Raw genomic sequence first — 12,503 nt, forward strand, 5'->3', positions numbered from 1 at the left:
TATTCCATGGTAGTAGTTTTCTGATTTATGACTGTTTAAATTTTATCAAAATAAACACAAACCTAGTCATTAGTCATTAGTTTAAGAGTTGAATTTGATGTTTGCTTATAATTTGAGACTAACAAGATCTATTATTATAATTTTTAAAATTTCTCTGGAACAAATAATGTTGAATTAAGACTTCATAATAAATAATTCCCTATCATAGTATGGAATTATGGAATAATGAGATTTTGTTCTTGATTAATTTTTTAAAGAAAAGTCAGAGTAAGTGGGAAGTACAATATAAGCAGTATTAAAAGTGCATAAATGTAAATTTAAATTACATTTAGAAGTCTACCTCTGTAGAAATCTCTCCTAGTAATATGTTTGCCAATACATATGTTAGGGCAAGGGAAACACAGGAGAAAATCAACAAATGGGACTCTATCAAAATAAAAAGCTTCTGCATAGCAAAAGAAGCCATCAACAAAATGAAAAGAGAGCCCACTATATGAGAGAACATATTTGCCAATGATACATCGGGTAAGTGGTTAATTTCCAAAATATATAAAAAACTCATACAACTTCAGAAAAGGAATACAAGCAATCCAATTAAAAAATGCACAAGGGCCCTAGCCAGTTTGGCTCAGTGGATAGAGCATTGGCCTGTGGACCAAAGTGTCCTGGGTTCGATTCTGGTCAATGGCACATACCTCAGTTGCAGGGTCCTCCTGGGCCCTGGTCAGGAGGCAATCAATCAATGTGTTTCTCTCACATTGATATTTCTCTGTCTTTCCCTCTCTCTTACACTCTCTCTAAAAATCAATGAAAAAATATTCTTGGGTGTGGATTTAAAAGAAAAATGGACAAAGGACCTAAACGGACATACAAATAGAACAAAGATATATGAAAAAATGATCAAATTCACTAATCATCAGAGAGATGCAAATTAAAATGACAATAAGGTACTATCTCACACATGCCAGAATAGCTATTATCCATAAATCAACAAACAATAAGTGCTGGCGAGGCTGTGGAGAAAAGGGAACCCTAGTACACTACTGGTGGGAATGCAGACTGGTGTAGCCATTATGGAAACAATATGGGGTTTCTTAAAAAAATTAAAAATTTGACCCAGTGATCCCACTTTTAGGAATATATCCTAAGAAACCCGAAATTCCGATCAGAAAAAATATATGCACCACTATGTTCATAACACCACTATTTACAGTAGCTAAGATCTGGAAACCGCCCAAGTGCCCATCAGTAGATGAGTGGATAACAAAAGCTGTGGTGCATTTACATCATGAAATACTATGCAGCTGTAAAAAGAAGGATCTCTTACCCTTTGAGAAAGCATGGAAAGGTCTGGAGAGTATTATGCTAAGCAAAATAAGCCAGTCAGAGAAAGACAAGTATCACATGATCTCCCTCATAGGTGAAATCTAATGAACAACATAAACTGACGAACAAAATAGATCCAGAGACATAGAAGCATGGAACAGACTGGCAAATCTCAGAGGGGGCAATGGGAGAGATTAACCAAAGAATTTATATGCATATATGCATAATCCATGGTCACAGACAGTAGTATGGTGAAGCCCTGGTGGAGGAGGGGCAAGGGTGAGGTAGAGGGGAGTTAATGGGGAAAAAATGGGACATCTGTAATACTTTCAAAAATCAAGATAAATTAAATTAAATTAAAAGAATAATAGCAGCGAAAAAGTCTACCTCTGAATATCAGTATAACCCAAGCCTTTATGTGTATGTCTTTATAAATTATTGCAGAATGAATTTGCTGATAAAGACCACTATGATTATGAAACATCGTTAGAAGAACATCAGTCTTCTTATAGTTCTGTGGGAACCACAGACACAAACTGTTTAGAAGTGAGAATAACAGAACACAACAGAACCTGGAGAATGTCTTCCTTAATTTGCGTATAAATGAACTGAAAAACGTGCTTCAGAGGCTTTCACAGAACATTATTTTTAGGGATAAGAATTGAAGAATTTTCCAACCTCTCATCTTTCTCTAGCTGAGAAATATACAAGGTAAGACAATAAAAAAAGAAAGTGATGATAAGAGCCACACTTTCTCAGACTGGGCTTGTTTAGCCAACCTTCATATTATTATTATTATTTATTTTTATTTTTAAAAACTTCCGGGGCTTGCTGTGGCAGGCAGAATAATGTTCTCCCAAAGACATTCATGTCCTAATCCCCAGAGTTTGTGAATATGTTACTTTACATGGCCAGAGACTTTAAAGCGTTTTTTGTTTTTTTTTTTAATATATTTTATTGATTCTTTACAGAGAGGAAGGGAGAGGGATAGAGAGTTAGAAACGTCGATGAGAGAGAAACATCGACCAGCTGCCTCCTGCACATCCCCCACTGGGGACGTGCCCGCAACCAATGTACATGCCCTTGACCGGAATCGAACCTGGGACCCTTCAGTCCGCAGACCGACGCTCTATCCACTGAGCCAAACCGGTTTCGGCAACCTTCATATTAATTGAGCTACATTCAGCAAAGCACCCAGGACCTAGAGAGATAGAGCGCCTACACTTCTACTCTCCAAAACACTCCATAGTGAAAGTTATCATTCTACAGCATGAGTTCTTAGTTTTAAAAAAGCTACAGAGACTTAAATTTCACTAAAAGAGTAGTGCACATTACACACTAAACACATGAATTTCTTGGCCCACTCTCATATAAAGATATAACTTTTTCTATTGTAAAGCAAGGGAATTTAATTTGGATAAGTTCATCAAGTGATTTTTATATCCAGAAAATCACAACTTTATTGGAACAGTACTCTCATTCTGACAATACAGATAGAAAAGGAGCTTTCCTGGCTTTAGCTGTGCAATAAACTCAACTGAAGCTTTATTTATGAGACGGGGGGAAAGTGAATGTAATAGATATGGGAAGACAAACTGGGGATATACAAGCTAGAAACCCCACAGGTTTTACCGGTTTAAAAATTTATCAGGCTTATTTTTGAAAACATCCCTAAATAAAAAATAAAAGGTCTCATGCAAAGCTTAATATATATTAATCAAGTTATCTTCAAGTTGCTTGGATTAAATAATTGCAAAATATATATACAAAAGTCCTTCCAAGAAGCAAGCCTCCAAGGGTGTTCTTGGTGATTTGTAACTTGTTACAGGAATATTCAAGTTGAAAAAAAAAGTGGTTTTTAAAATTCATCTCATCTTGTTTGAGAGTTAATAGCTGGATTTATCTAATGCAGTTACTATTATGATTAAAAATACTTATTTATATTAAATGTATGATAAAGTCTGATAATGAAATGAAAAGTTCTTTATGAAATATGTGTAATGAATGGAACTAAAGTGGTTTCTTGAGTCATAAGGTCATCTGATGTTTCTATTTTAGATTTGTTTTAGGTAAATATTTGTGAACTCACACAATCCTGGTAAAGAGAATGTGTATAAGAAGGTGATAATTTATCGGTAGTGCTACTGAATAAGTCTTTCAAATAAGTGACTGAGTGAAAAATAACCACTGTGATCTGATATAAAGCTTTGATGTACAGGGACTTGTAAGAAACAAGCTTCTGATAAAAACATATGGGCAATGAACCCTGGCCATGAGGCGGTATTCATTCATATTTCAATATAATTCATTGTGTTGCAGGTTGTTTTATTTTACAGGATGAAAGTAAAAGTCGTGTGAACATTTGCAGTCATTAAGAAGAGTAAGCTTGTTATTTTGGTTTAGCTTGTTTGATCTTTGTCCTCTCATTAACCTCTTTCGTATTCACATTCTTGTGTTGCCTCTGCTGGTTTCATAATTTATTTTTCACTCCCTCTTATCTGGCCACTTGAGTAAAAAATAAGTCAAGGAAGACAGTTAAGCTTTTGCTGTTGTTGTAAATGAATAGAGTTTGACAGGTGGAAAAAAAACAGAGAAGGTCTAATTCAAATTCATCGTGTATCTGATTAAAGTAAAATATATGCCTAGCAAAGAAGAATTCAAACTCATAACTAAATATTTTGGAAATGCATATGTTAGGCTATGATTGAAAATGCAAATGTCCTAAAGAACGTAGTTTATCAGTCTGTATTTATTTTTCATACTGGCCAATCCATTTGGTCCAATTTGTAGAATCAATTTTTTGTGAAATGACCTTAAAATTATTGAGAGGACCCAAAGTGCACAGATTAAAAAATATACTTGAAGAGTGCTAAATTCTTAAAATCATCTTCTAGTTGTTGATAGGAGTTATGACATACATGTCTAAATAATTATCTTCATTTTTCTTAATATTTGTCATATTTACACATGAGGTTTTTTAGTTTTAGCTGTAAAAAAATGGTGCTTACACTTAGTGGTTTAGCATTAGAACTATTTTTTTTTTTCATACACCTTTTAGTCATTGGACACTGTTGATGGTCAGACTTAGGTTTGAGTGTTCACGGGTGTGCTAATGTGTCTGTGGTAAGCTGACGGGTTAGTTAGGACTGGCTTGTCTTTATTGGATTAATTCGCATATTTGGAGGTTGGTTAGCTGTTACCTAGTATGATGAAGGGGCGGGTGTTACACTTCTTATTAAAGGTATTAGCAGGCAAGCCTGAACTTGAACTCATGGCACAGCGTGGTTCCAAGAAGCCAGCAGAAGTGTGCCTCGGTTTTAATGCCTCGGCTCAGAATTGGCACGCTGCTATTTTAGGTACTGTATGTTCATCAAAGTAAGTCACAAGACCTGCATATACTCAAGGGGCAGGGAAAGGAATCCTCTTGATGTGAGGAATTGCAAAGGTCATTTACAAGGAAGTGTGGATATAAGGAGGGAACTCATTCTGTCATTACATGTATGGGCATCTTTTGTGCATTTGTGTATATGTTTGAGCATGTGTAGTATAACTCCCTTTAAATATAGTGATATTTGTATAGAATGAGATGGGGGGAAAAAAGCCCTCTTGCTTTTATTGATATGCAACACTGATCCTAGACCTAGGGCACAACTGTGACTGTTAATACTTTATGTCCCAGAATTTATAGGCAGATGCTAGAGGCCATAATGTCAGCTATTCACAAGACAAAATACTAATAGGGATCTCTTAGGGTAAAGATCTACAGTCATAGATATCATCAGCTTTGGGGGATTTGGGTCTCTAAATCCTTCTGCCAACTAACATATAAATTTTTGATGTAGTGGCAATTTTAAGAGAGCAGAGGCTAAGTTAAGGGGTATGCTATTTTGAGAGTTATTGTCATTTGAAAGTTAATGAGACTTAAAAGTCTCTTTCAGATTTAGGATTCAATAGTAAGGTAGACTGAGTACAAAAATTGTGACAATTCTCCAACCCTTTCCATGTCCACTTATTTTATGGGACCCTGCATCTCTTGCTTTCAGGTGGCAGAGTCTGTCTTCCTACCCTTGTATTTGGAAAGGCCTTGTGACAAATTCAGACCAGTAGAATGTGACAGGAATTACACTGTGCCAGTTCTGAGTCTAGCACTCAAAAGGCTATGCACACTTGCTCTCTCTCAAGACCCTGCCTCCTCTGGGTGAACAATCTGAACCCAGGCCACCAGGGCCTGCGCCAGGTCAGACCAGCTCAGAACTCAAAACTTGTGAGGCCCCAAATTGTGACAAAGCCAGGCTAAGATTGGCACAGCTGGCCACAGATTCTGGACAATCCATAGAACTGTGAGTTATGTAAGTGCTGTTTTAAGGAACTAGGTATTGGGTAGATTTCATGAGCAGCAAAGACTAATTGATAGTTAGGGACATTGATTCACCCCCAATTATCTACAAAAGTTATACCAATCAAACCATCTCTTTATATTCCTTGGATCTACAGTTACAAGATGGAATGATTGAACATTATGATAATATTCATAAAAACATAGTCTCTTAATTATATGTTTACATATGGGAAATTAATTTAAAAAACCTTAATGAAATATTTTCATACAAGTGATTGATAATGAACTAACATATATTAATTTTTAAAAAGTTGGCCAATCTATCCATGACTCTATGGGGAATATAATGAAAATGTATTTAATGATTCTATTTTCTGACACATAGACAACAGATATGTAAAATATGATTGTCAAGTTAATTTTATGCAAGACAAAATATCTTCTGAGTTTTTACAAATATTAATTAAGAATAAGAACCTTGCCCTAGCTGGTTTGGCTCAGTGGATAGAGCATCAGCCTGTGGACTGAAGGGTCCCAGGTTTGATTCTGGTCAAAGGCACATGCCCAGGTTTCAGGCTAGATCCTCAGCAAGGGGTGTGAAGGAGGCAACCGATTAATGATTCTCTCTCATCATTGATATTTCTATCTCTCTCTTCCTCTCCCTTCCTCTCTGAAATCAATAAAAATATATTTAAAGAAATAATAAGAACCTCTACCACCAATTATCTTTTAATTGCAATAAACTCTTGATTATTTTATCAATCTTAAAGGTTTTTGAATATTTTTTATAAAATATCTGTTTACGTAGAGCATGATTTTTTTGTTATTAAAATAGCATATACTATTGAGTTTTTTTTACAAAAGTACTAACTTTTGACACAGATTTAAAATATTTTGGTAATTTTGAAATAGTGAAAACATATGGTTAGTTTTTAAAAACAGTTTAAATAAGAAATAAGGATATAAAAATTTGCATGATATTAAGTGAAATATCACTTTTTAAAAATATTTTTATTGATTTCTTTTGAGAGACTGCAAGGAAGAGGGAAAGAGAGAAACATAGATGTGAGATTGAAACATGGATGGGCTGCCTCTTGCATACCCCCTTCTGGGGATCAAGCTTGCAAATCTTGATAAAACATATTAATGATAGATATTTCACCTTATGTTTTATATTTCAAGGAAGATGGTCTTTCTACTACTTCATGGGGGTATTATTTTCCACTCAAATGTGGCTACCTAGCAACTTTCAGGGCATATCAAGGAGAATAGTAACCACCTATGTATAAATCCTTGTTTTAAAGATTGACATGAGTATATTAGACAATTTTTCTGTACTTTTGAATCCTAATAAATCAATTGAAGTTGTTGCATCTCTCCAGGATATATTCCAACTCATAAATATTTCATATGAATTTCTTTCCAGTTTTGGCATAGAGAATTTAGGTAATCAAAAGACGTGTCAAATATTATAAGCACTTTTATAAACTCACAAAACCATCTCAGTTTATAGCCAAAACGCCAGAGTGTGGGTCTGGCTAAGAGCCAAATGCATACTATTCACAGCTCTTTCATTGACATTTCTCCCTTGGCCTTCTGAGTGACAGTCACCTTTTTTTCTTCTATCATGGAAAATTTAATAAAAGCAATCACATCTGATTTTCCCTCTTGGAGAAATTGTCAGTAACATTGAATAAGGTTGTGTATTAAAAAGCCAGGAAACACAATACTGAATGAATTCAACAGAACGATATATGTTCAAGTGTCTTATATAGTGTAGGAAAGATAAAGATTCCTGAATTAATATTTTTATCTCTCAAAGTTATTATTATTCATCCAGAGCAACACAGAGAACTCCCTTAAGCAACAGCCACACACTCACACTGATATTTGATTTGTGTTCTAAGACTGATTTCAGTAACTATGCTTTTAGACCATCTGTTACTCAGTACCTCACTGAGACCCAGGCATGCCTCTTCCCTGGGTTCTAGGTCTCAGGACACCCTGCTCTTTGGATGCCTTTGAAAATTCCAAGTTTCCCTAAGTGCCTAGGATCTTTCAAGAAATGAGGCCTGGACTTCGTTTCTCTATTTTAGTGCTTTTTTGACCCCATTCCTTCCTGCCAGCTCTACTGGCCATGGGTTGAATCAGACACCCTCAGGACTTTCACCCACTTGACTGTCTCAGGGCCTGTGGTCAGACCCCAATTGCAAGTGAATGGTTTGGTAAGAGGATCACATCCTCTGTCCCCTGCAACTTTTCTTCCATGAGATCATGACTTCTTTCATGGGCTGCCAGAGGTGTTGAAACATTGACATTGAGTGAATCAAATCCGATATAATAAAAGGCTAATATGCAAATTGTCCCCTTAACCTGGAGTTCAACCAGGAGTTTGACCAGGGGGCGGGGCGGCTGGCTAACAGCCCGTGGCCCCTCCCCGTCGCCAGCCTGGCCCAATTGGCTCTGATTGGGCTGGACAGACCCCACCTGTGCATGCATTTGTGCACCAGGCCTCTAGTTAATTATATGATGAGAATTCCCACAGGAAAATATTGCCACCACCACAAAAGCATACTCTAGGACAGATGGCACTATTAATTTAGTACATTTCCAATCATGTTTTTTTACTGGAAAAGGAAGGCATAGGGTTATAAAATAAGAGTAAATAGCAACTGTAAATAGCAAAATTGAAAATAATTTTAAAGAGGATTTGGAGATGTGGGACTAAAATTAATGAGATAGCCCTAACTGGCTCAGGGGATATAGCATCAGTTTGTGGACTAAATGGTCCCAGGTTTGATTCTGGTCAAAGGCACATTCCTGGGTTGCAGGCTCCATACCCAGCCCTGGTTGGGGCTCATCTGGGAGGCAACCAATCGATGTGTTTCTCTCGTATTGATGTTTCTCTCTCTCTGTCTCTCCCCCTCCCTTCCACTCTCTCCAAAAATCAGTGGGGGTGTGTGTGGAAACCTCACGTGAGGATTAACCAAAAAACAATAAATACATTTAATTTTAATAAATGACGAGATAGATCTCAAAGATAACTGGGTTTAGGGACCTAAATACCCTATGAAGTCACTTACTGACTGTCTCATATTTTAGCTTCTATTCATATATGAGTTCACATCTTTGGTATAAATTTCCAATCCAGGTAAAGTTATGTGCGTGTGAAGGCCCACTTAGTTATAGCTTCCCATTAGAAGTGAAAAGAGAAACTCTCCTGGCTGCTGATGCATACCCTGACCCTGCCTGTTCATACACCCATTTCTGTGTGACCCTGTGCCTTTGCTGTAGTCTAGAAGCCAGAAAGTGTGATACCGAATTTGGCTGCTTCTAAAGACATGACTGAAGTAGAAGGGGTGGCCAAATTTACCAAAGAAGAACTGGTCAAAATAATACAATTATTTAACAAACCTTAATTTACCAGTTGTAATATGGGGGGCCATGTCATTGTCATCTCTCAGAGCTCAGTATATTTGCCTTTATAATGGAATTGGAGTATATACCTCATAGGGCAATGATTCAAACAATGAAGCCCACTAAAATTATCCTGGAGACTTTGTCAAAATGGTTTCTGAACCCAACTTCAAATACTCTAATTTTGGAGATCAGAGATACTTCCCTGAATTGGTCCTTTCAACACAAGGTCTTCAGACCACACTCAAAAAAAAAAAAAGAAAGAAAGAAAAAAAAAAAAGCCAGAGACTTTTTGAAAGGACATTCCATTTAAAGGCATTTAGAAGAACACTATGTAAAAAATGCAGATAACTGATAAAACCATTTCTATAATAACCATCGAGTGTGTGTTTATGTATGTATGTTTGCAATAATTTGCTTAACAACACTATTTTTTTCTGAGATTTCATATTATAAATATACAATTTAGCCTTCAGCTGAGTGATTAGCAAAAAAAAAATAAATAGTAAATTAGCAGTTCTGACAGATTTTCATATTTTAAAAATGTTTTTAAACATGAAATTAGATATTAATAACTAGCATGTCTTTGATAATTTAAAGTTCTATAGAAAAAATACTTTATCTCATAATTATAAAGTGATTGGAGAATTTCAACAGTAATACAATAATTGAGTAATCTTGTATAGAATAAAAAATCCCAGGTCTATGAGTTCAAGTTTAAAGAAAAAGTTACAGTTGAGTTTCAACTGAAGCACAGATTCATTCTCATTTAATACAAACCATGAGACTCAAAATAGAAGAACATCTGAAAGCCTTTTAATGATGGGATTAAGAATTGATTTTAAATTGCATTTTTGGAAGTTGACTGGGGACGGAAAGAATGTTTTAATCTTTAGTCCTTAATATAGAAAGTTTTTATTTATGACATTTCAAATTAAACCAAAGAATAAAATATTCTTATACTCTTGCTTTGCTTCTTTAATATTTATGAGGAAAATTAGCTTGTAGATTTCATTCTTTATTTAGTTTCTCAAGTAGCTTTGGCACTGATTCTCTACATATATTTAGAAACACGATTGTCAAAAATTCTGGATCAGCTTTCTTTTTCTTTTCTTTTTAAATACCATTTAATATATCTTCTGGGATAGCACAACTTTGAGAAAGAGATAAACATTGACAAGTGAAGGGAGTATTCTGGTCACCTGAAGAATAGTTTTCCCACTATTAATTAATCACATGTCAGCTGCTGGGCATGTGTAATTAATGGCACATACCCCAAAGGCTGAAATGTATAAACACATTGCTTATCTGGTTAGAGAAATAGTAACATGCTGATGATCACTGCAAGTGAGAGTGATGTGCTAATTCTGTCTTTAATTGTTGACTGCGGTATATTAGCTCATGTCAGTATGAAAATACCAAAGGGATTCGTTGGAAAGAAAATATATGGAATGATGCTGCATATATGTGTTTGATATATATATATATATATATATATATATATATATATATATCAAGACAAAATGAACGTAAGTGTATTGCAGTGCTTTGTTTTACCACAAACATGACGTAGACACAATAAAACTAGGTAGACAAAATTTGGCTTCAAAGAACTGCTGTAACTGCTATTAACTAGGGAGTTTAAGAGAAGTAATTAATTTCTCTGAATTACCCTTTTCATCTCTGTAAAAGAGGGACAAATAATTCTAACTGTAAACATTATCAGAATAACTAAAACAGAACTTTTAGTTCGTTTTCAATTTTTTATCGAGATATAATTGATATGTAACATTGAATAAGTTTAAGGTGTGCAACATTATGATTTGATACATTCATACATTGCAATATGATTACTATCGTACTGTTAGCTAACACCTCTATCATGTCACATACTTATTAGCATATTTTCGTGGTAAGACAAATTAAGGTCTAGTATCTTAGTAGCTTTTAAGTTTATAATATAGTATTTTTAACTATAATCACTATGTTGTACATTAGATCTCCAGAATTTATATTTATCTACTGGTTGTAAATCTGTACCCTTAAACTTCATCCCCCATTCCCTGGTAAGCATAATTCTTACTCTATGTTTTTACAAATTTGGCTTTTGTAGATACCATGTATAACTATCATACAATTGCTGTCTTTTTCTGTCTGACTTGTCTCACTAAGCATAATGCCCTCAAAGTCCATCCAATAGATCTTGTCAGGATTTTCTTCTTTCTCGTGGCTGCATAATATCCACTAGGTTGTTTCCATATCCTAGCTATGTGGATAATGGTGAAATAAACATGAGAATGCAGATACATTTTCAATATCCTATTTGTTTTTAATATGTCCAGGAATTGGATTTTTAAATGAAAGTTTAGGGGAAGGTAATACGCCATGGTCATTTGCCAAAGCAAAATTTCAAGTCTTCAAGCAATATACTTAAAATCAACTATATCACTCTTAAAACTGTAACTCATATTAAAGATACAAATAAAAGCTATTGGAGAACTTAGAAGGTAATTGATCTATAGAAAGGCATTGATTTGCTAAGAACTCCTCTCTCCACAGTTTTAGAAGGTGGAATCCCCTCGCCCCCTGTAAGTCAAAAGGAGAGAGAGAAGTATAAGATAGCCCACTCAGAAAAGAGGATATAAAATTATTGCACTTGGGTTAGGAAGATCCAATTGGCTAGTATTTAACACTTGAGAGCTAATCTTAAAGTTTGAGAAATAGTATGTTTATCTGCTGAAGAAAAGGAGAGGAAATGTGGCTATCTGGGGTCACATTAGGCCACACGTGAGAGACAACCAATGTGAGATCATATTAGGTCTTGCCGAACAGGTACCTGGAGGGGCAAATACATTTAGTAGAAAGAAGCTGAAAGTGTTATTGCATTCTTGGGAATATCAGAAGAAGAACTGACAAACTGGAAGACAGTGCATACTGACATCAACAAATGAAAAATTCCAAGTGCAAGATGCCTCCAACGAAGATAACAATATTGCCTGAAATTAAAAAAACAAACAAAACAAAACAGTTTTATATTTCATCTGGATAAGAGATTGAAAAGCGAGGTTTAAACTGTTTTAGTCAAGTCAGAGTTTACTGCTATTCCTCCTTCTTTCCCCCCCCCCCTGGCCCACTGCTCTGAGGTGTTAGAAATAGGAGCTGGCTCATCTAGGAGAAAGTGAGAACTTAAAAATCGGGGAAAGGCTCTATGTCCTTTCCCCTGTTTTAGGACTACCACCTTCAGGACCCTTGCTGATGAAGAAGAAGAGATTAAAGTAAACATTCAGGGTGTTTAAAGAGTTAGACATCTGAAATAAGATCGTTTGGCTAGTTAACATGATTTAAAGAGAAAAGAATAATCAGAAAAGTTGTCCAAGACAGGTTAAAATTAGCCACTGAATAAAGTTAGAACAACAGAAGA

The sequence above is a fragment of the Eptesicus fuscus genome, chromosome 4 (assembly GCF_027574615.1).
Source record: "Eptesicus fuscus isolate TK198812 chromosome 4, DD_ASM_mEF_20220401, whole genome shotgun sequence".
Lineage (NCBI taxonomy): Eukaryota > Metazoa > Chordata > Mammalia > Chiroptera > Vespertilionidae > Eptesicus > Eptesicus fuscus.